Source organism: Mauremys mutica, chromosome 7, assembly GCF_020497125.1.
Source record: "Mauremys mutica isolate MM-2020 ecotype Southern chromosome 7, ASM2049712v1, whole genome shotgun sequence".
In the NCBI taxonomy this organism is placed as follows: domain Eukaryota; kingdom Metazoa; phylum Chordata; order Testudines; family Geoemydidae; genus Mauremys; species Mauremys mutica.
The window spans coordinates 98,574,127-98,595,722 of record NC_059078.1 but is presented as its reverse complement, the minus strand read 5'-3'; the positions used below and the strand labels follow the sequence as shown (position 1 = coordinate 98,595,722).

The window sequence follows — 21,596 nt, the reverse complement described above, 5'->3', positions numbered from 1 at the left end:
ATCTAACAATCCAGAAGAGGTTAACTTTTCCACTTTAGTTGCTAAGACCTTCTGAATTTTTCTTTTCTCTCTGCTGTTTTTATTGAAAATTGCCACATACTGCCCTTCCAGAGTCCTTTCTATTGCATGCATTCAGGACTCACTCATATGATACAGACCATGTGGGCCCAGGCTTGTCTTGGAATAAAAGACAACTTGCCTTATACTCTGAGGCCGAAATGGGCTCAGAGCAGCACCTTTGGTAATGCATAAAATACCTCTGAATCTGTGTGTCAAATTCTCTGTTGCCCTCTAGCTTGTGTAATCATTTAAAGCAGAGGCAAGTGAGTGTCAAATGCTACCAAATAGAACTCTAATGATTTCTATTCACATTGCACTGGTGTACGTTGCTACACAAGGTGCAGGGCAATGGAAAGTCTGACACCTGAAATTTGCCATGCTGTCAAACGCAGACCCACTCCTCCACCCGGTGCTGAAAACAGTTGTCCTGCTGATGTGGACAGGGTCAACTGAATTCAACAGCGATACATGTAGCAAAGTGTGCTAGGAACCTGGGAAAGTGAAGTATCTAGCATGCTTTGCTATCATGGAGTTTTGAACTCAGTTGACTCTGTTTGTGAGTGGCACAATTGCATCTAGCATTGGCTTGGGAAGAGAAGCTGCTGTGGTTGTTGCCTGATATCAAGAACATCAGCATTATCAGTTTTACGTGGATATATCCGTGAATGCAATGAAGTCAAAGGGAACTATAATTATAGCATTTCACACTGTGCTGGAGGTCAGAACCAGACACCATAGGAAACATGCAATAAAAATGTAGTGCACAGAAAGCACATTTCTTAAAACGATTGATGCTAGTGCATAGAGAAAGGACAAGATAAGCTTGATGAAGTTACAACCCCCCATGATTTCTTAGAAATCATGGGCTGAATTCTATCTCAGGAAATGACAAACCTACTCAGCCAGCATGAGTGAGAATAAGAGGAACCACCTGGCCTTTCTTTGTTCTAGCTAATTTACTTCCTCTGGCCCAATCTGCTCCCCTGCTTTTCTTCTGGAGGACTGAGGTGAACGCTGGTTGCATCCTTGCTGCCTTTAAATATATATACGGTTAAAGAAGGAGGTAAGTTTATGTGATTATCACCAACTGACTTCACCATGTGCTTAGGGTATTGCTTTCTTACAGCTGGGTCTTCTAAAGTCCAAGCACTTTGGGAAGTCAGGCTGTTAATGGATTTTTTTGCCATTTGCTTGCAGTTTTCACAGTCAATGCTCCATAACAAATTCACTCTTCGGCTATTCAAGACTTCATCATATCATTGGAGCCAAAAGGACCATGAAGAAATCTTTGTAACTTTGGGACAAGAAAGTTAAAGACTTACATTGTCACTCTTAGATGATTTTCAGTTGGTTTAATTCTTCTAGGAAAAAGAAAAGTAAAAAACTACAGGTAAAAGTCATATCAGAGTTTATGAAATAAAAAAGAAAAACCAAACAAACAAACCAACAAAAACCCTACCAACCACTGACTGGAACTTCAGAAAAATCATACAACATGAAATTTAATATGAGTAACACTTCCTGTTTTGATACAAATGGTTTAAGTAAGATGGAGCTAGCAAATAATTTGTAGTGTAGATAGTTTGTCCTTTCTGCTCAAAAAAAGTAGTCTGACTCTTCATTTTTTAACAGAGAAAATTCACACTGTTTAGCGCTGTTCTCTTAGGTCAACTGAAAGCTATCATAAGTGTGGAAGAATATATGTCCTCTATGCAACAAGAACAAAAGCTTTCATAAGCCCTAAATATTGTTTCATTCAGGAAGTTATTCTTATGTGTATGTTTCCACAAGTATTATCAGTAGAATTAGAGGGTAGCAGCAATATCCACAAGTTGTTTGGTTTCCTTCCCACACTATCAGACACTGAAACAACAAAGATGAAATGTGGGAAACGCCTTTAATTGCAACGCAAGTGGCTTTCCAGAAAAGATTTAAGGAAATTGTCTTTAATGTAGAATTGTTGAAGGGATGTAAGAGGGATTTTTGCATGAAATGTTTTATTTGTGTAGAGGATTTTAAGGACACCTGGGGCCAGATTCTTTCCTGGTGTGATGATACTGAAGATGTGTTCGGGCCAGTGGGCCATATTCTGATCTTAGTTGTTAGTGTAACTTTCAAAGGGTATTTTTCCGGATTTATGCTGATGTAACTGAATTAAAGCCAACCAAAAATCTTTATAGATTATGGGTCATCTCTGAAAAAATTATTCTTGTGAGTGGTTTCATTAAGGTGCAATTGATGCTTATAACCTCTGTTGGGTCAGAAGTTACTGGCTATGGCATATAAGCAGAAAAGAACCAAACTTGCTTTACAGATCTCAGATTGTTTTTTCAGGGCTCACAGTTACAAAAAACCATAATTTTACTTGTAATTTAAACTAATTTGATAATGGAGTAATTAAGAAACAAACATGGAATGCCCCACAGTACCATTTACTGAATAAAACAGCATTTTAAGCTATTACTCTAATGAGACAACAAAATTAGTTGTGAAATACAGACTTAAGAATGACTTTTCCTGTGCATGTTAAGCTCATACTTGCCATACTTACCTCACCTGGTATAGTCCTTATCTTAGCTTTCTGAACACTATGGGTCCTGGCTGTAGTGTAGAGACAGAGGGAATGCAGCTTGCATGTGCCTTATTCAGAGGTTACACAGGCCAGAGTGGCTCCCAGAGCAGGCTAGGCACCTCAGAGGTTACCGTAAAGTGTGTCTCTCTTTTACTGGTCCTTAGAGGTCTTTGTGGGGTGCAGATCTGTCCTGGTCTTGCTGCCTTGTGCCCCACCTCCAACTCATCCCCCATCCAGGGTTGCTGCAGAGGCAGCACAGGGGCCTGCTGAAGGGTACTTATATCTGCCTTGCAGCCACTTTACACAAGCCAAGGTGGCATAAAGAGTTGGCAATGATTAATTAGACCCTATAGATCTATCACCTATTTGCTCTAAGCTGCCTCTCTGTGTTACTATCCCCTGCAACTTCATACACCGATATACAGCCATACCTCCTCATACAAGAAACTTTTAATTCTGCCTGAGTGTCTTTCAGCTGCCTGGCCACTAAAACATTGAAATAACTCCTCTACTAGTAGCTACGGATGCTGTTGGTAACAGAAGCATTTTGATCACAGGGCTGTCTTCAGGAATGCAATGGCAAGGTAAGGAAAAATGAGTGTCTTTGACATCATAAAGTCTGATACTGCTGCTGTCTTGCTTCCAAAAAAAGTATGGAGAAACCAGTTTAAATACGTGTTTTTCCTCTATCATTTCAAGCTCTAATATGCTATTGTTTACTCTCCTGGCTTGATATCATTAATGACCTATCAGTTTCCCAGTTTTGAGTGTAATTTGTTTAGCTGCATAAAGCAGTATATTTAATAAAGCACAGAATGCCATCAGTCAACACGAAAACAGACAAGGCATGAAGTGAACAGTAGATGCTGGGCCAAACTCTGTTACTCCAGATTTACTTTGGGCTCATTCAGAGCAAACCTCGGTCCTTTTTAAAATTAAATTTATACCACAAATTGTTATCTTTGCATCAACACAGTTAGAAAATGGGGGTGGGGGCATGGGGAGAGAAGGAAATAGCACTTAATGAATAGCAAACTCTTGGTTAAAATTACCTTTCCTAAAACCAGATGGATGTACACCCATAAATAGAATTATTAATACTAGAGGTGGGTGAAAACCAACTTGGACACATGTACACATTATAATGTTGAGCAGGTTTACTTGGGTTAATCAGCCCTTCTCACCTCTGTGGTGCCACCTCAAAGACTCGGGTTAACTTTTCAACCTTTATGGTTTTCAAGGAAGGAGGTTGCTCAATTACTGTACTGGAGGCTCTAAAACCACAAGATAAAAATACCCAAGCGTGCAACATACAAGGACATGTGGCACAACAGGTAAATTCTTTACTTCTAACCATCTCCGCACTGTGACACTGATTTTTATCTGCTCTTCTGAGATCTGATTCTCCATTGCCCTGAATCTTGTGTAATCATTTAAACCAATGCAGAGTGAGTGCAAAGTGGGTGCAGAATGCTGCCAATCTTATTTTTACACTCACTTTGCACTCACTTTACATAGGTTTAAATGATTACACAAGGTGCAGGACAATGGAGAATCAGGGCATCGGTGTACATCACTGGCCCACTTTATGACCCAATTCTGCAGCCCTCCGACTTACATAACTCCTATTAAAGCCAATGGGATGAATGCGTAAGACCTACAGGAGCACGCTTGAGTGGCTACACTTTCAGATTCAAACTAGTCTTGTTAAATTGATCCTGAGGGCTTGTCTACACTTACAGCTCTGCAATAGCACAGCTGTGCCGCTGTAGCGCTTAGTGAAGACTCTATCTACACTGACAGGAGAGCTTCTCCCATTGGCATAGGTACTCCACCTCCCCGAGAGGTGGTAGAAATGTTGACAGGAGAAGTCCTCTGGTTGACACAGCACTGTCTACTTCAGGGGCTAGGTTGGTATAACTATGTCGCATAAGGGTGTGGAAACCCCTGAGTGATATAGTTATACTGACAGATGTTGGTAGTGTAGACCAAGATTTTCTCTCTTAAAATGGGAATGTTTAAGAAACATAAAAGGATAGAAGCTTTGAGTCAGAAAATACCTTCAAACTAGTCAGGAATCTACTTTTCCTTCTAGATGTGGACAAAGATTTACATATTTGACCCTCCTATGTAAAGAAAAGCATTGTTTTCTTCTACATATCTGAGGAAACACTGGAGAGTGTGCAATATTTTTTATGTCGCTTCAGGCAAGCACTGAGGTAATGTCACAGCATCCGCCCATCAGGATAATTTCATGCCATAAAGTCACTCCAGGAAGTAAATGCCCTTTCAGGTTGTTACTTTCTGCAGTGTGACTGTTCAGAATGATTCCATATTCAGGATTGTCAGTAGGTCAGGTAGTCCAAATCCTTGAACTACTTGTAGATGCTCTGTGATTGAAGCTACCCATATTACAGCAGACTAGCACCAGACCATGTTAATAGAAACAGGAATTTGAGGCCTATTTCCCAGTGAATCACAATTACAGGGCTATATTTATTTCGTACTTTTATGTTGATCCCTTGAAGATGTATTTGCTTCTATATTACACAAAACACGTTGTTTTTTGTTTTTTGTTTGGGGGGGGGAGTTTTTTAACAATGCTATAACATATTAAAAGAACCATTTTAAAAAAGAGGCCATGGGCTAGTAGTTAAAACACAGTACTGGGAGCCAAGAATCACTGTTCTATTCCTGCACCTTCACACGATTGCTTACATGGGGTCACAAAGCAAATATAATTCATCCGATGTCTCAGTTTCTCCATCTATAACAAGGGATAATAATACCTATCACAAGGCTTGTTGTGAGCTATGTAAAGCATTCTAACATCCTCAGTAGGAATTATCATAGTCATGCATTCTGTAATTTCAAAACAGACCAGTTTTAAGTTCTATTAAATGCTCCTAAAAGTCCATTGTAGTATCAAACGTTAGCAATACACTAGGGAAATTAAATATTTCCTAGTTCTCTGATTGGCTGGCTTGGGCTGGTGGATGAAAAGTATTTTCCACTGCCAACCTGTGCCCCTGTGAAATTTATCCTGATGACACCATCAGTCTTCATTGGCCCCAGGCCTGGGATCTTGTGTCTGCTCCTGAACCACCGACCTTACAGTGGATGGGGAAACTACTATGCTAGCTCAACTACTGCATGGTACCATACAATTAAAAACTATGCTACTGTTATCGTCAGCAGACTTCTTTTGTAATCCCTTGAAGTGAGTCATCCCCTGATGAATTAAGAGATACATTACCATGTAACATTTTGAAAGCCAAGGTTTGAAAACCTTTCAGACATCACAACACCTCAGATACAGTTTTCTGTTATACAAGGTTAAAAAGAACATGAATAATGCCTACATTTGCAGATGTCCTCACTGTTGAGGGCTCTAGTCCAAGATAACGGAGATAATGTAAATTGCGCATTCTGAGCCAACATTAGGGGCACAGAGTCCTGCCAAGGTCAGCTAGCTTGTGACCGTTACAAAGGAAATCATTCTTCAAAAAACACATGAGGATTAAATGGCCATTGTTTGTTACTAAAAATTTCTTATGCTATTATTAAAAACACTAGCAATATTTTTGTGCTCTTAAAATATTGTTTTAAAAGTGTATCCCCATAGTAAAGGGCAACCTGTGTCACTGAGTAATGTGCAGTTAAATACATGTAGATGTAGATGTGAATTTTTAATATATGTTGAAACTTTTCTGGAAATGAAATGGGATTGATAGATTCTGTAAATAAGTGTTCTAATCTGCAAGAGATATTAGCAAACATTCCCAAATAAATTAAGATACATCGCCAAGTCTCATTTTATCCGTATAATTCAGCTCTGTCAATACAGTCTCTTAGAAGGAATTCTTCAGAAGATCACAGTATTTTTTAGGCCCCAATTTATAAATGCCATGCACTCTAACCTTTTGTTTACAATGACTCTCTGTATATAATTATCTATAGCAATGAGAGCTAGAAGGGGAAGTTCCATGTTTGATTAAAAACTGCTGCAGATGCTGGTTCTGCAAAAACAACTCTTGGGCAATGATAACATTTTTTTACCTCAAAGAAAGCCCATTAGTATGTATAAGAAACAGCTAATGGCGTTCAATTGCACTGTTGATGGACTAACGTACTGTGACAGAACTAATGCAGTACTCAAGCAGAGCAACTGATTTATTTAGGTTCTCTTCAAGTTTCAAGGAAAAGAAGTAAAAATAATAAAGACAAATCCTATAAAGTCCTTGCAAAAGCATTTGGTACCTATCTCATTGAACTTTAAAGAAATGGCGCTTGAGTATTTAATGTGAAGAAAGTTCCAGGACTTCTTGATGAAACATATAAAGACTACAATCTGAATTCTGCGCTTAGTTAAACCAGAATACATCAGCAGTGACTCCACTGAAGTCGGTGTACTTGAGATTAACTTTCAAGGGGCCCTGTCATTTTTAAAAATTGCCTTAAAAATTGAAGGCATGATATGACCCTAGTTATTGAGTTAATTCAAAACTAAAAATTTAAAAACTAAAAATTTGACCAAACCATTTCTGTTGTTATCCTACCATATCCCAAAGATCATAAAGATATGCGACTCTTTGCTCAATAGCAGTATTGTGCAAAATGTTGTTGCTTTTTTATTTATGCTTAGGATGGTGAGAGTCTGCATGTAATGTCTTTTAAAGCAACTTTCAAAAAGATTGTTTGGTGCTGGAGTAGGTTTTAATCTTCCATGAAGGTATTAGAGAGCCCGTTTATACCACAGCTGTTTGCATTATTTTTTATACCTTCTTGATGGTTTGTAGCAGGGAACGGAATTTGTCCCAGGAGAGCTCCATGCAGAAAGTGCTGTGACAGAGCTAGTTAAACTGAACCGTGTGAGTGATTGCTATTTGCACAGGTAAAATGTGTGAGGAAATGAACACTTGTAGATGATCTTGCTTTTTAGAAGATGTGTACAAGTAACTGCTACTTAAAATTCAGCTTGCTCTCCGTTGTCTAGATTTAGTTGTTTAGAAATGTATACTTTCCACAACCACTATTTCACTCTATTTGAAAAATTAGGAAGTTTAATATGCTCTTATTTTTAGATGAACTACATCATTAACCATGTCATCTATTTTCCTCTCATTGCGCTGAAAATTTGGGGTAAGTTCTTCTTACATTGACAAAGACCACAACATGATTTTACCTGATTGATTACAATGACTTTTCCCATCTTTTGGCATGCTGTGATCTTAAACCTGGAACTTCTCACAGGTGGAAGACCAGGCACTCCAAGACATAGTGGCACTAGTACTTTGTCTGAACTTGGCAATGGCAAGAAATAGGAAATGGTTCTTTAGCTTGGGAGGTGGAGGGAGAGGAAATTAAAAGCAAAACAGTCTTGACTTATCCTACATATAACTAATATTACCTACAATGGGGACCTCCTACAGCTGTAGTCAGCTCTGACTGACTCCAACCAAATTTGTTATATCACACCTAGAATGCAAAATTAATAAAATAATTATATGGTGCTTTGAAAGTTCAGATGTCTCTCTTTCAGTACCTGGCAGTCTATATGTAATAACATATTATCAGTGATTTTTGTGCACTTCCCAAAGGCTCCAGAACTCTATGATTAAAGTTAATGGGACAGATCCTCTGTTCCAACCAAGCTGAGCTCAGAGCAGGATGGGACCAAAAGTAGATTTAAGCCGCCTTTATATAACCTAAAGCTGGCCACATTTAAGCCATTTATGCCCAGTTGTCAAAGGCACCAAGGGGCTGGGCCCACATCCAGGAATCAGTGGGATATAGCCATGGTCCAGTCATGCTTCTTTCCTCCCGGATATGCCTCCTGTTGCACAGTCAGCTGGGGTGGAGTAGGAAATGCTATGGTGGCTCTATGTGGCCTGAGGAATCCCCTATGCAGGACCCAGTTCAGTTGGATTTATGGCTGCTTTGGAGCCAGAATTGTAAATTCCTTGGACCAAATCCTCCTTGCCTTATTCAGGTGACTAGTCCCATTTAAGTTAATGTGTGTCATGTGAGTTCAGAGAACAGTTCATTCTATTGATTTGCATTTGCTTTAGTGTTACAAGCTGCAACGTTTTGCAATCTAATATTAAAATAGATTCAAGGGAGGGAATTTTTTTGATATTCATGAAAAGCTTCTTTCATGACAACAGCTCCGCACATTTCAATTCAAACTAAATATGAGGTTTGGATAGAAATACAGTATAACCATTCCCAGGAGAGATTCTCAGGGCTTGTCATGTAGAGCTAAGATCTACTTCACCACACTCTAAGACTGTCGGCAAAGTGTCCCATTTGCGACACTAGTATTCAAAAGTTTTCTTAGCAATTTTTAAGTGACATTTTATTTGCTTTCTTAGGCATAAGTTACTGACGCACAAGACACTTGTCTGTGTACTGATTCACGTCAGATGAGTTTTCTCTCTGTAGTCACTGGTGCCTAGTTTTCAGAGTTTGTTTTGCAACTGAAAAAGCAATAATTCATTCATAGTCTAGATAAAGGGCTCAAGCCCATTACAAGATTACCATCGCAGCAAAGATTCTCAGTTGTATTCATGTTCAGAAAAGGAGGGGGGTAGAGACTGAAAGCATTTGCTACTATAGTTCTGTTTACCTATTGTAGCTTTTTCGAAGTTGTCCATCACTACACAATCTACATGTGATGCTATGGTCATTCAAATATTGTAATAATTTGTTTTTCAGTTATACTACATTTTACTTTTGTGATAATCTACTTCAGTGAAATGAAACCAGTTTTGAAGATAAATTAACCATTTTATCATTTAAAATATTATTTTTTTTCTTTTAATTCATTTAATTTGAAACCAAGAAATCAAGCACTTCTGGACTCAGTTGTGGAAAAGACTATGAACTCATTGCCATTTATCATCATCCTATGCCTGAAATCTACTAATCATTATCCAACTGATTGCATTGTTTTATCTGCAAGTGAGATCACTCAAGGGGAGGGCATGTACATGAGCTCAGAATAAAAATAGCAAATATACCAGATTAAAGGCGAAGCAATCACTTTTAAATTAGATTACAAATTATCAAGTCTCCATTTTTGCAAGGTACTGTCCAAAGAATGGAAATAATATGTAAATCCCTGCTAGTTTTATCCTTTTCTAGCCATCAAATACCAATTTCACCCAATACTCTTGGGACTATAGTGTTTACTATTACAGTAGAAGTCAACATGTCTATATGATTGACTTGAGCACTAGCGGCATCCATGATGTAATCAGGAAGATTCACAGCTTCCCAGGGAGTAGTGTTTGTTAAGTCTGCTTTGGTGAAGCCAGCAGGGGAGTGAAAGGACCTGGTCTATCCTACAAAATTTAACCATGTCTGAACTCACATGCCAACATCTGTGTTGATCGGAGGCTGAGCACAGGTCAGTGTGGATTTAATCACAGCTAGCTGACATGATTACTCATGTTAAGTTGTAGGTCACTCACATGCTTTTTTACAGCTGTATTCAGACATAGTAAAATTTTGTGTTGTGGACTAGCATTTGTAGGAGTTCCTTAAAACAGAGGCTAGAGAGAATCTGTTGTCTTCTGGCTAGCGGTGTTGGAAGCAGGACTTCTGGGATCTATTCCTGGCTCCAACAACTTGCTATCTGATTTTGAGCAAGTAATTTCACCCCTTTGAATCTGTTTCCCCAATCTAGAAAAAATGAGCATAATAATATATACCCATATTGCTGAGTGTACAATTAATAACAAAATTCAGCTGTAGAATTTTGCCTCTTTTTCTGTCTACATAACACTCGTGAAACTCTCAGATTTATCTGCTCAAATTATTTATGCATTTTTGGTATTTTTCTGATCTGAATATCTTGTAAACAGGTCATTGTGAACTGTTGATATTTGACATTCAAAATTTGCACTGTGTTATGTACCATGTAGCAATCTTTCTGCTCCCTGATCAGTTGACTTATATAACTAAGCAGCACCCTACCATTTTAAATTTCAAATATTATCACCTAATATGCAATACAAAATTCACTTATGCTGTATATTTAAGCATTCATGCTTAAAATTAACTTTTTCCCAAGTATCTGTACTTGGAAATCTTGTCTGCCCAAATGTTCACAGCAAATGAACTCAAAAGGATCATGAATGTGGCTGAATTAAAATTTGTTTTAGATTTCGAATGGCAATTAAACATTGCAAAGAAACTCCTTGAGGAGGAAGTAGGGGAGTTTCCTGTTGCCTATGAGGGTATTTCCCACCAAGGGGACAATCTGGCCTTACATTTTTTGGTTGTTGTATCACTTTATTTAACCAAACTGGGCTCTCTCTTTAAATGGAAAGGAAAATATTCAGTTCCAAAAGATACCTGAGATTTAGAGTTTGAGCTGCATTATATGATACCTCACTAGAATATATATTTAAACTAAATATTTAATATAGTTCCTCAAATAATTATTTCAGAATGCAACTGCTCTGTAGTGAGTGGATCTGCTCCGTAGTTTGTTGAATCTTAGTCACTTGTGCTTAGGCTTTTGCAATAGCCACGTGAAAAAATAAAGGGTTATTTATTAAGAGCAGAACAGTTCCCTTTTAGTTCTGTAGCAATCATGTCTCTTTTTTTCCAGTCCATGGAAAGTGTTATCTCAGGCAGCTTTGTGCAGGAAGTTCTGTTTATCACTTCCTCACAGTTGCAGTTTGTCTAGGACTTAAATATATGATATCAGATTGCATCAAAATGTGGGCCTTTGTGTGCTTAACTCATCAAAGGAGTGGACCCTCAGGACTTGATATCACTTCACTGCATATGCAGTCATGTAGCAAAACAAAAGTCTATCTAAACAGGACAGAACTATTTCTGTTGGTGGTGCAGCAAAGCTAGCTGTAGAATTGGTGTAGTTTCAGGTATCTGCACTGTTTCACTTCTTGTTTTTATATTTATCACTTTTTAAGAAGCGATATATGGTTTGCCTGCTTTTACTATGTAAACTAAGATGAAAACCAAAAGATTACTTGCACATAAAAAAACCAATTGTTTTGCATTTTATAACTCACTGCAATGTCTGTTTATATTACAGAAATATGCACTAAAACTGATTCTACTTCTATTTTACTTTGGATTGTGTGAATAAATCTGAAACAGTTTAATGGTCATCTACACAGGTATGTGTCAAATAAGGGTAGCATATGGTGTCCAAACAGCATAGCAAATAGCAACAGCAACCCTGAGAAGTTTGGCTATAGTTTATAAAGCTCCTCTTCCACCTTTGTGGTTATGCTTCTATTTTCTATCACCCTGATAAAGGAGTTCCTTCTTCAGTATAGCAGGCTGCATTGCCAGATGCTAGCCTATATGGGCAGCCACAGGAAGCCTATTCAACTGTGTAGCAATACTTCTGCTCTAATCAGCAGCTCCTCCCTGCTGACTCTAGTTTTTAGTGCCAGCGCCTCCCCCATAGCCCTTTCAATACCTTACCTAAAAGGTCCAGCACAATTGCATTCAGCTAGTAGGGATAAGTGTCTAGCAGCTTCAGATCCTCATGTCTTCTCCGCAATCTGAAAAGAGAGATGCTGTCTGACTGGGTTCCATTTCTCTCCCCTCCTCCATGTTTGTGTTAATGATGTGATACATACAAAAGCCCAGTAATCAAAGAATGTGAATTCTACCTGACAGCAGCTACCTTCATGTCCACGATGTAACACGCCCTCTTTATTTGCCAACACTAGCTAGCACTATAAAAAGGAAGAGTCTTATGTCTACAGAAATTACTCAGCAGTAGAAGACAATACAGTAGAGGTAAGTCTATCATCTTTAAGTCTCTTTTCTTACAAGGAATAAACTATATTATTAGTAAACTTGGAAGAATTAGGTTTTTATTTTAATTACAATGGATACTGTGATTTAAAACTACAATGAACTCTATACAAGAGAGATTTAAGAGATTGTCCCAAATTAGCATCCCTTTCTGCAAATGCTATTGAGCAACTGCAAGGGGATCCAGTTAACAGCCATGCAACTCTAGCGGGAGCCATATTGCCATGGAGAGAGGAGCAAGTAGACTTATACATGCAGCATGGTGGAGGTCCCTTCCTTGTGACTCCTACAAATCTGCAGGTTTGGACGGAGTGAGGCCTCCCAATTCCACAGCTCTCTAATCCCTTCTCTTGTGCCAAGGAAACTGTGGAGGAGGTCTTGTTGAGTTTTCCTCCTCTCTCTTGCTGCCTTCCACAATTTTTTCCACTGGAGGAGTTGATCTTGCCCTTAGCTGTCATCAGTGTTAGCCAATTGTGTGGAAGCAAATTCAGAAGTGGCCAATGGCATTTTCACTGTGCAGTACAGTTGACCCTTCTCACAGATTTGTGAAAAAAATCTCCCTGCTTGCCTGAAAACAAGCAAACCCTCAGAATCAAGGTGGTTTTTTTTCAAGCAAGCCAAATGTTTTGCTCTTCTCTCCCCCCACACAACTTGAATGTTTAGCAAAGGTGAAATTCAGTTGCCGAGGTATGATCCTGTCATTCTGCTCCAGAATAGTTTTGCTTTGAAAATAGCCATTTTCCACATGGCAGAATATTTTTGTCCCATGACAGAATATTTCCATTTTTACTATGGAAAAAATGGTATTTGTTGGTAAATATGGAAAATCAATGCTTTGGATCACATTTACAGATAACAATCAGTGCTATATCACATTTCACATGCACACACTTGCAAAATGAAAACTATGCAAAATGAAATGGAAGTTTTTGCATAGTTCTGCTTTGTGGAACCTCACACCACTGGAGACCTGTGGCCCTATGGTCCACCACTCATTTTTGGTACTTACTGTGAGTATAGTACTAACCTTTTTCTGGTTGTCTATAACTCCTTCATCGTACTGTCATATACACAGAGTAATCAACCTTCTAAAGCATGAGAAGGCTTGGATGTCTGAGTTCGCAAAGATCTATATTGTGCAATATAGCTTGGAAAAACACTTTTGGCCCGTAAAAGGAGGGGAGAAACAAAGAGAGGCCATCATCCCTGTAAGCAGTCCGGAAGATAGGGCTATTTATTTATACTTCAGACCAGATTTTCCTCCCAGTGTCTGGCCATGGAACTTCACAGTCCCACTTTTCCTTTTTGTGGTGTTTTGGGTACAGCTGCCTGAAAAGGAAGAAGTTTAGACCCCAACTCATTAGCTTTACAATTAGTGATGGGTGGCCAGGTTCAGATTAAATAAAAAGGGTCCTGAACTTTCACCCTGACACTTGAACCAAAACTTTCTTCTCTTCTTTTTTGAGGTTGAAAAAGTTTGGTTAACTTTCTATTTGTTTCATTTTCACATGCTTCTCCACTTCCTTCTTTTGGCTGAAATAATTCCAACCCAGCTAGAACCAGGAAGAATCAGAAATATACCAGAGAGATTGCGCTCATAAAGGAAGAATGTTCTTGTATATAAGGTACTGGACTAGGACTCAGGAGATCTATGTTAAATTCGCACCTCTGCCACAGACTTCCTGTGTGATATTGGGTAAGTCACTTAATAAGATCTCTCTGTGCCTCAGCTCCTCATGTGTAACATTGAGATAATAGTTCTCTACTTTAAAGAAGTTTGGTGAAGATAAATTCATTAATGTTTGAGGTGCTCAGAAACTCCAGTGATAAGGGCTAGTGAAATATGTAGAGAGAGATTTCCAGAACTAAAAAATTTCAGATATGCTTCTGACCAGCACCATGTCAGCAATGGTCTCAAGTTGCAGTGGGGGAGGTCTAGGTTGGATATTAGGAAGAACTATTTCACTAGTAGGGTGGTGAAGCAGTGGAATGGATTACTTAGGGAGGTGGTGGAATCTCCATCCTTAGAGGTTTTTAAGGCCTGGCTTGACAAAGCCCTGGCTGGGATGATTTAGTTGGGGTTGGTCCTGCTTTGAGCAGGGAGTTGGACTAGATGACCTCCTGAGGTCTCTTCTAACCCTAATCTTCTATGATTCTATATGTATCTGATCATGTGATTTTTTTTTTTAAACATTCACCAATCATTACTCTTTTTTGGTTTAATCTGGTAGAGAATAACTGATATCTATTTTTGTATCTTTCTTTAACAAGAAATAAATATCTTATATTAAAAATTATGTTTTGTTGCTCTTTGCTCTTTCCATGAGCAGTGTTTCCTTCCCCTAGTCTTGTTCCTTCCTCCCACCATACACAGGCCCTCTCTAAGCCAGGAAAATGAGGTATGTTTAACAAATGTATGAGCTAATACGTGTGAGTAGACAGCCGGTTTTTAAACAGCACCTCTTCTATGGGGAGCCTAATGCCAACCCCAGTCAGCTAACCTGGGTTTTAAGTTGTTAAACACTAAGTGAATCTATGCTATGTCCTAAATGGTGTTTCAAATAGGGCTAGCTGATGTACTGTTTTCCCAAGTATAGACAAGGCCTGTAGGTTAGCAGATCTTGAGCCAACTGCTGTCACCACATGTTTCATATGACAGTGTAACCCAATGGTCAGAGTCATTGTGTGTTATATGTCATGCTCTCTGCCCCATCCACAAAGGATGCAAGTCTATTACTGCCTCCACCAATGGATCCTGACTCTTTAGCTCAAGCCATAGTGTCTCAAGCTTTCAGTTCTGGAGGCCCTGTTCAATCCCTGGTGTACTAACCAAGATGCCAGCCATCTCAACAGCTCATTGTATCAGACTGCTACATCACACCCAGGTGTGATTTGGATGAACACTGAACTTCCTTAATGAATAACAATAATTCAGCCCAGAAAGGATTTATGTCAGTTCCAGGTCACTGGCCTTGTCTGTGCTAGAGAAGTTAGAAGTGTTAATTCCTGGCCCACTATTAGGCTTATGGGGGACAGAGGAGATTGTGAGATGAGGGGTTCTGAGAAGCACTGCTTCTCCTGCTTCTGGCTGCTGCTACTTTCACTCTGATAATCCACAAAAGGTTAGTCAGAGCGGGATTTGCCATAGGTAATCCACAGATGGCTCACAGTCTGTGTGGTTGCAGAACTGGGACCGGGGGTATTATTTGAGGGGGAGGAGTGATAGAGTTGTCGGAAGGAGCAGAGAGTACATTCCCCACCAGTAAGTAATTCATGGATGGGGGATCTGGGTGTTAGAATGGGGACACTTCTGGAGGCTGGGCAAATGAAGGAGGTTTACCAGCTGAGGGAGCTGTTGTCATCCATTTACCCTGCACTGTTTTCAGTGACTGATCGCTTCCTACACTTATCAAAAACTAATCACTCCTTATACTGGGGGTGGCTCTGAAGCAAGAAGCAGAGAAAGGCAGTTATTAAGGGCTGGGCAGCTGCCAAGTTTGCTGAAAGGGCGAATGTGCCAAACTGGAGTTCTTGTAACAGTTGCCATCTGCAGCAATGAAGAAACAGGCACATGTGGCACCAGTTCCTGGTGGAGGAGAAAGAGCAGGAGAGAGGTAAGATGGTGCCTGTGCGCTCGAGCTTCTTTTCACCAATTCCTAGCTGCTGTGTCTGAACTGGCTGGGGTGGGAGTGCGAGTAGTTACCTTGTTTGTAGTTAGTGCTGGGTGGGCAGCCAGCAGGCTGTGGATATAAATAACAACTTTCCATCTACAGGATCCCTATGCAGGACAGTCTCATCATGTGCACGGTCTGTACCATCTGAAAATGAGAATCTTGCTCCAAGGAGCAGACTCTTATAATACCCAACTGGGTAGAGACTATGGGATTATGATATGGTTGCAGAGTACCTGCTGCACTGTCTCCCTATTTTGTGGTATAGCTGCACTGTTATTTACTGCTTGTTAATGCTATTAGTAATCACCCCTCTTCCTCTTTTTGGTTTATAACATTTATTCAGATCAGCATCATCTTATTAATTGCAAACCGCATTGGACTCAGTGGCCATCACTTGGTGAAGTGAGAAGCATCAGTCTGGTAAGTCAGATCCATTTATTACATTTTCATAGTGCTTTTGTCTCTAGGTGGGGTTTTCAGCCAAATTTTTAGTTGAGAGATATCTCTGAAGTGTAACTAACAGTGGGATCTGCCCCTGATTACTGACTGAAGCACCTGGCAGAAGGGTCATACTAAACACACTTGCAGTAGTTTATTGGAACTGAAAGAGATCTAAATTCAAACTTACTTCCCCATTGAAGATGGTTTGTTTGTTTATTTTGCATTTCCCTTCTTGGACAATAAAGCTAAAACTGATCTGGTTTGGTGATATAACACTGATCTATGGATTAGATCTCAGATACACCCCATTTCTAGGGGCAGTTGGTAGATACAATTTAAATGAAAATGTATGGACCTCTTTGATTTTGATAAAAAGTGTTCAGAATTTCTATATAAAACCTTTCCTGGCAGGTGAGGATTCAGGCAAACCCCCTGCTCAGAGGAGGGATAGCTCAGTGGTTTGAGCATTGGCCTGCTAAACCCAGGGTTGAGAGTTCAATCTTTTAGGGGGCCACTTAGGAGTCTGGGGCAAAAACCTGTTTGGGGATTGGTCCTGCTTTGAGCAGGGGGTTGAACTAGATGACCTCCTGAGGTCCCTTCCAACCTTGACATTCTGTGATTGCTAGATAACAGAGCACACCTGATTGTTTGTTGGCATATGATCCAGCATGTCAGGGTGCTTCCATCTCCCTGCTCAACCATACAGTTCAGAGGATGATGGCCAGGGCGTGTGTGTGTGAATATCAGTTGGAATTATGGCACGTCTGGTGCAGGTCACACATGCTGCTGGCTGATTAAGGGGTAACATTTTTGTAGGGCATTCATCACTATTTGTGGATGTCTTATAGAACACTAGCTCTGGCTCATGTTATATTAAAGAGAGCAGAATGTGATTGAGCTACTATAGTTCACACTAGCAAAGCCTCTCACTACTTTCCTTCCATTTACTGCTACAATACGTATAGGGCTAGATCCCAATCTCTGATGCACCTAGGGGAGAGGGCCATACATGTCTTTCCTTGAAGGGCTGCCAGAGGCTGAATTGGCCTTGGTTCAGCTTGAATATTCTGCAAGACCCCCCCACTACCCCCCATAACACAAATTGTGCTTTAAACAAATGTAAATAGAACACCTAATCCCACTTCTTGGCACCCTTGACATTCTCTGTGTAGCTCAAAAGCTTGTATTTTCCACCAATAGACGCTGGTCCAATAAAATATATTATTACCTCACCTACCTTGTCTCTCTCATTAATTAAAAATACAGTCCATAATCAGTAAAGCCATTACAAAACAGCAGCACCTACCTTCTCCCCAGCACTCAGGAAAAGATACTATAAAACAAAGTCTTCCCAGTCCTCAAATTCCCCAAAGAAATCTCACAACTGCCTCAGCACTCCTCAAATGCTTGTTCAATAAAGATGGGTGTTGAATGACTGTAAGGGTTACTAAGCATCTAGAACAGTTATCTATTTCAAAGATGCCTGGTTTACATATTTGCTTCCTCTACGTGTTGAGCACAAACTCCAGTTCCTTTTGAAAACTATTTTCAAATCAAGTAAACATATCAACTATTTTCTTATGTATCTGTAGTTTTTTATACACCCATTAAAAGAATCATTTGATGTCACCATTACACAGTGCATTGCCAGTTATTCATGTCAGTATAACTGCATAATTATAAAACAAAACAATACTAAAATGGCAATAAAAGTAAATACTTATCTTTACAGTTACATTCTTGGTTTTTCATAACAGTGTGTCTATAAAACTCTCTTTGAAAGGGGCTAACCCAAAGAGAGATCAACTGTAACTACACATAGGTTTAGAAGGGAAGATGAATGTGGAATTGTTAGATCTGACTGGACTCCATTCTAAAGATGAATGAAAGATCATATTTGAAAAGAATAAATTGCATGACATAATATAGTTTTCTTTAAGGTAGAGTCTACTGATCACAGACATAATAAATTTTGATGAATGCAAACTAGGCCTATAGAGAAATATTGGAAGCTTCACTGGGTTTACAGATCTCCCCCCCCCCCCTACAAATGTGCTTATCAGTTACTATTTTGTTATGGTATAAAAAATAAAAACCCATTTACTGTTGTGTGTGTGTGTGTGTGTGTGTCTCTCTCTCTCATGTGAAGAACTATATTATACACCATAGATGTAAGTCTTCTCTGTCCACTAAATATAAAAAGATCTATGGGTTTGATTCTTTCATGACTCTGGAAAATATTATGTACCATATCAGAGAGATACCTAAGGTTTGTCTGGTTTTTTTTAAACATGTGGAAGTTATACTTGAGGATGATATAATGGATTTGTAGCACCTGACTTTTCCCATTTGTTACACTGTATTTATACAGAGCGGTGAATTGGCCCATAAGATTCAATATGACCTGATTTAATAGTCAAGAACACACCTACTCAGTCTGAAAGAATTGGTAACATCCCCTAAATATTTGCCTTACAGCAGTGGTTCTCAACCTTTTTGGGCTCAGGACTAATTTGTAAATGTTTGTGGCCTGATGTGTCCCAGTAAATAGTCTGGGGTGGAGGCACTGGGCTTGTTTTGGTTGGATCCTGCGCTGCAGGGCAGGGTTGGGCAGTGCTTAATTTGAAACAAAAGAGGTGCTGGGGCTCAAACAATTGGATGCCAGGGATCAAGCAATTTTTTTACTTTCATAACTGATGCAGCAAGCCCAGAGGTGCCAAAGCTATGAGCTGCCAAGCCTTGGGGTGCTGGAGGCTCAACCCTGACACAAATTAAGCACTGGGGTTGTGTCCTGCCGGACTCCTGCATTTTACACATGCTTGAACTCAGGAATCTGTTATAGTCTCCTTTCTCTTCAGCCTCTTTTGAACTGAAATTAGGAGCCTCTGTACTACCTCTGAGCATTTTGTAATAACCAGCCTATATACACAGATACTAGTTGTCAGTTAACTGCATAAACGCCACAGGGGATGAGGACTCATGATCCTCAGCTCAGAAACTCAGAGCTCGTCTTAGGGTGTGTCTACACTGTATGAAGAGGTGTGCTCTTAACTCAGGTTAAAATAGCAGTGAAGAGATGGTAATTCAACTTTTAACAATTTAGGAGCTCAAGTTCAACCCCAAGCTACCCTGTGGTCTTAAACTCAAGCTGCTACCTCCAGTTAAGAGCTGAGTTACCATGTCTTCACTGTTACTTTAACCGGAGTTAGTTAAGGGGTGTTAACTAACCCGCGTTAGGGAGGTGTCTTCCCCACCCCCTTCAGTGTAGACTTACAGTTCTGTGAACTAATGTTCCAGCTGAGGGAACTTGTGAGCACATGAGCAAGTGTGGTCTGCCTTCCTATCAGGGGCGGCTCTAGAAATCAGGCTGCCCCAAGCAGCGCGGTGCGCTGCGCCGCCCTTCCCCGGTCCTGCGGCGGGTCCCCTCTTCCCGCGGCTCCGGTTAAGCTCCCGCAGGCATGCCTGCGGGAGCTCAACCGGAGCCGCGGGAAGAGGGGACCCGCCGCAGTCATGCCTGCGGCAGGTCCACTCGTCCCAGGGCTCCGGTGGACCTCCCGCAGGCATGACTGCGGCAGGTCCACCGGCCCAGCCTCCCGCCCTCCCCGGCGGCAGGGGACGCCCCCTACATTTTGCCGCCCTAGGCACCAGCTTGTTTTGCTGGTGCCTAGAGCCGCCCCTGCTTCCTATCAGCAGAAGGCAGTAGCTCATATGCACACTGACCAGCATCCCTCCATGTAAACCAGTGTAATGGGTGATGAGGTAGGCTTTAGCTGTGCTGCACTGTGAATTGGTGTATAGGTGTGACATCATAAACACCCAACTGGCCAATTTGAATGTGGCTTTAGGAAACCAGTGTCCACAATAACACCCTGCTAACTGTTATCTGTGTGGGGCATCAGACACAAAGTCAAACAGTTCTGATTTAATCCAGCAAAAGGCAGTGGTACACATACCCCTTAGCTTGTTCATTACTATATATAATCCTTCTGTATTTTAGCTTGTAGACCACAGAACGATTGTATTTATTTTTATTGATATCTGCAATAATAAAAAAGTACATAGCTGCTGTGTCTTATTATTAATTTGAGAGTCCACTCATAGTGGTATATAAAAAGGTTACTATTTATTGAATTCCATGTGCAGAAGCAAAGATTTAATGAACTATGGAAAATCATAAATCTACATTATTAAACGAAGAATTGTTTATTGGAACATCACTGAATCAATTTTTACAAAACTAGATACAAAAGACACCACCCTCCACCCCCGATAATCACTATGCAATAAATCTGCTGAGGTGAGTAATAAGTCAGTGCCATACAGTACACTCTACAGATAACGTGTATGCTTTCTGTTAAAACTGTACATTATATTTTTACACTTGTGAAAAGTTCTGGACATATTTTAGTTTGTTAATTTTAAAAAATGTCACTACATGATTCCTGCAGGGAGGATGACACCTCAGTTGTATATTTTTCCCATCAGATAGTAGTGGGGAAGCCTGGGAGAAGCCACAGAAATGTGACACTTCCATCCTGTAAATAAGGATTTCTGTAGCCAGCCAGCTGTTCCAACAGCACTCTAAAAAGAAGCATAATCTGGCCAAAAGAGGCCATTTTTAAGATTGTTGCTTTGCAAATGTGAATTTTACTGTCTCAGAACTTGTAATGAAGATCAAGTTAGACACAGATGAGCTCCTACTCCAGATGCAGAGATACTGGAGAGGGATGGATACCTGTATTCATGCATAACTGTACTAATATTGGTGGTCTTTTGCATTACCATTGTAAAGCCTCAAGTTTGTTGGGGGCATGACTTCAAAACACCAAAAGTACATTTGGCAGCTTCTTGACTGTCATCAAAACACCAGGTTCAATACACCAATGTTCCTCATACTTAGCCATCAGAAGTGATGAAAGTTTCACTTTTCAGCATGAATAAACTAGGAAACAAGAAGCTGGATGACTTAGCATCATCATGTATAAATGAAAACCTCTGAGAAGAGTTATATAGGGACAGGGATTTGTTAATAATAATTGTTG

The 21,596-nt window shown here is 40.0% G+C and overlaps 1 long non-coding RNA gene across 1 annotated transcript; it reads right to left on the bottom strand.

Annotated features, from left to right (window-relative positions):
- Window positions 1–872: 872 nt before the first annotated feature.
- Window positions 873–19,901, bottom strand: LOC123374193. The gene is made up of 3 exons (XR_006581026.1): window positions 19,829–19,901; window positions 12,101–12,180; window positions 873–1,421 (listed from the first exon to the last, which is right to left on the bottom strand). It is a non-coding gene; the product is annotated as an uncharacterized LOC123374193 (long non-coding RNA).
- Window positions 19,902–21,596: the final 1,695 nt, after the last annotated feature.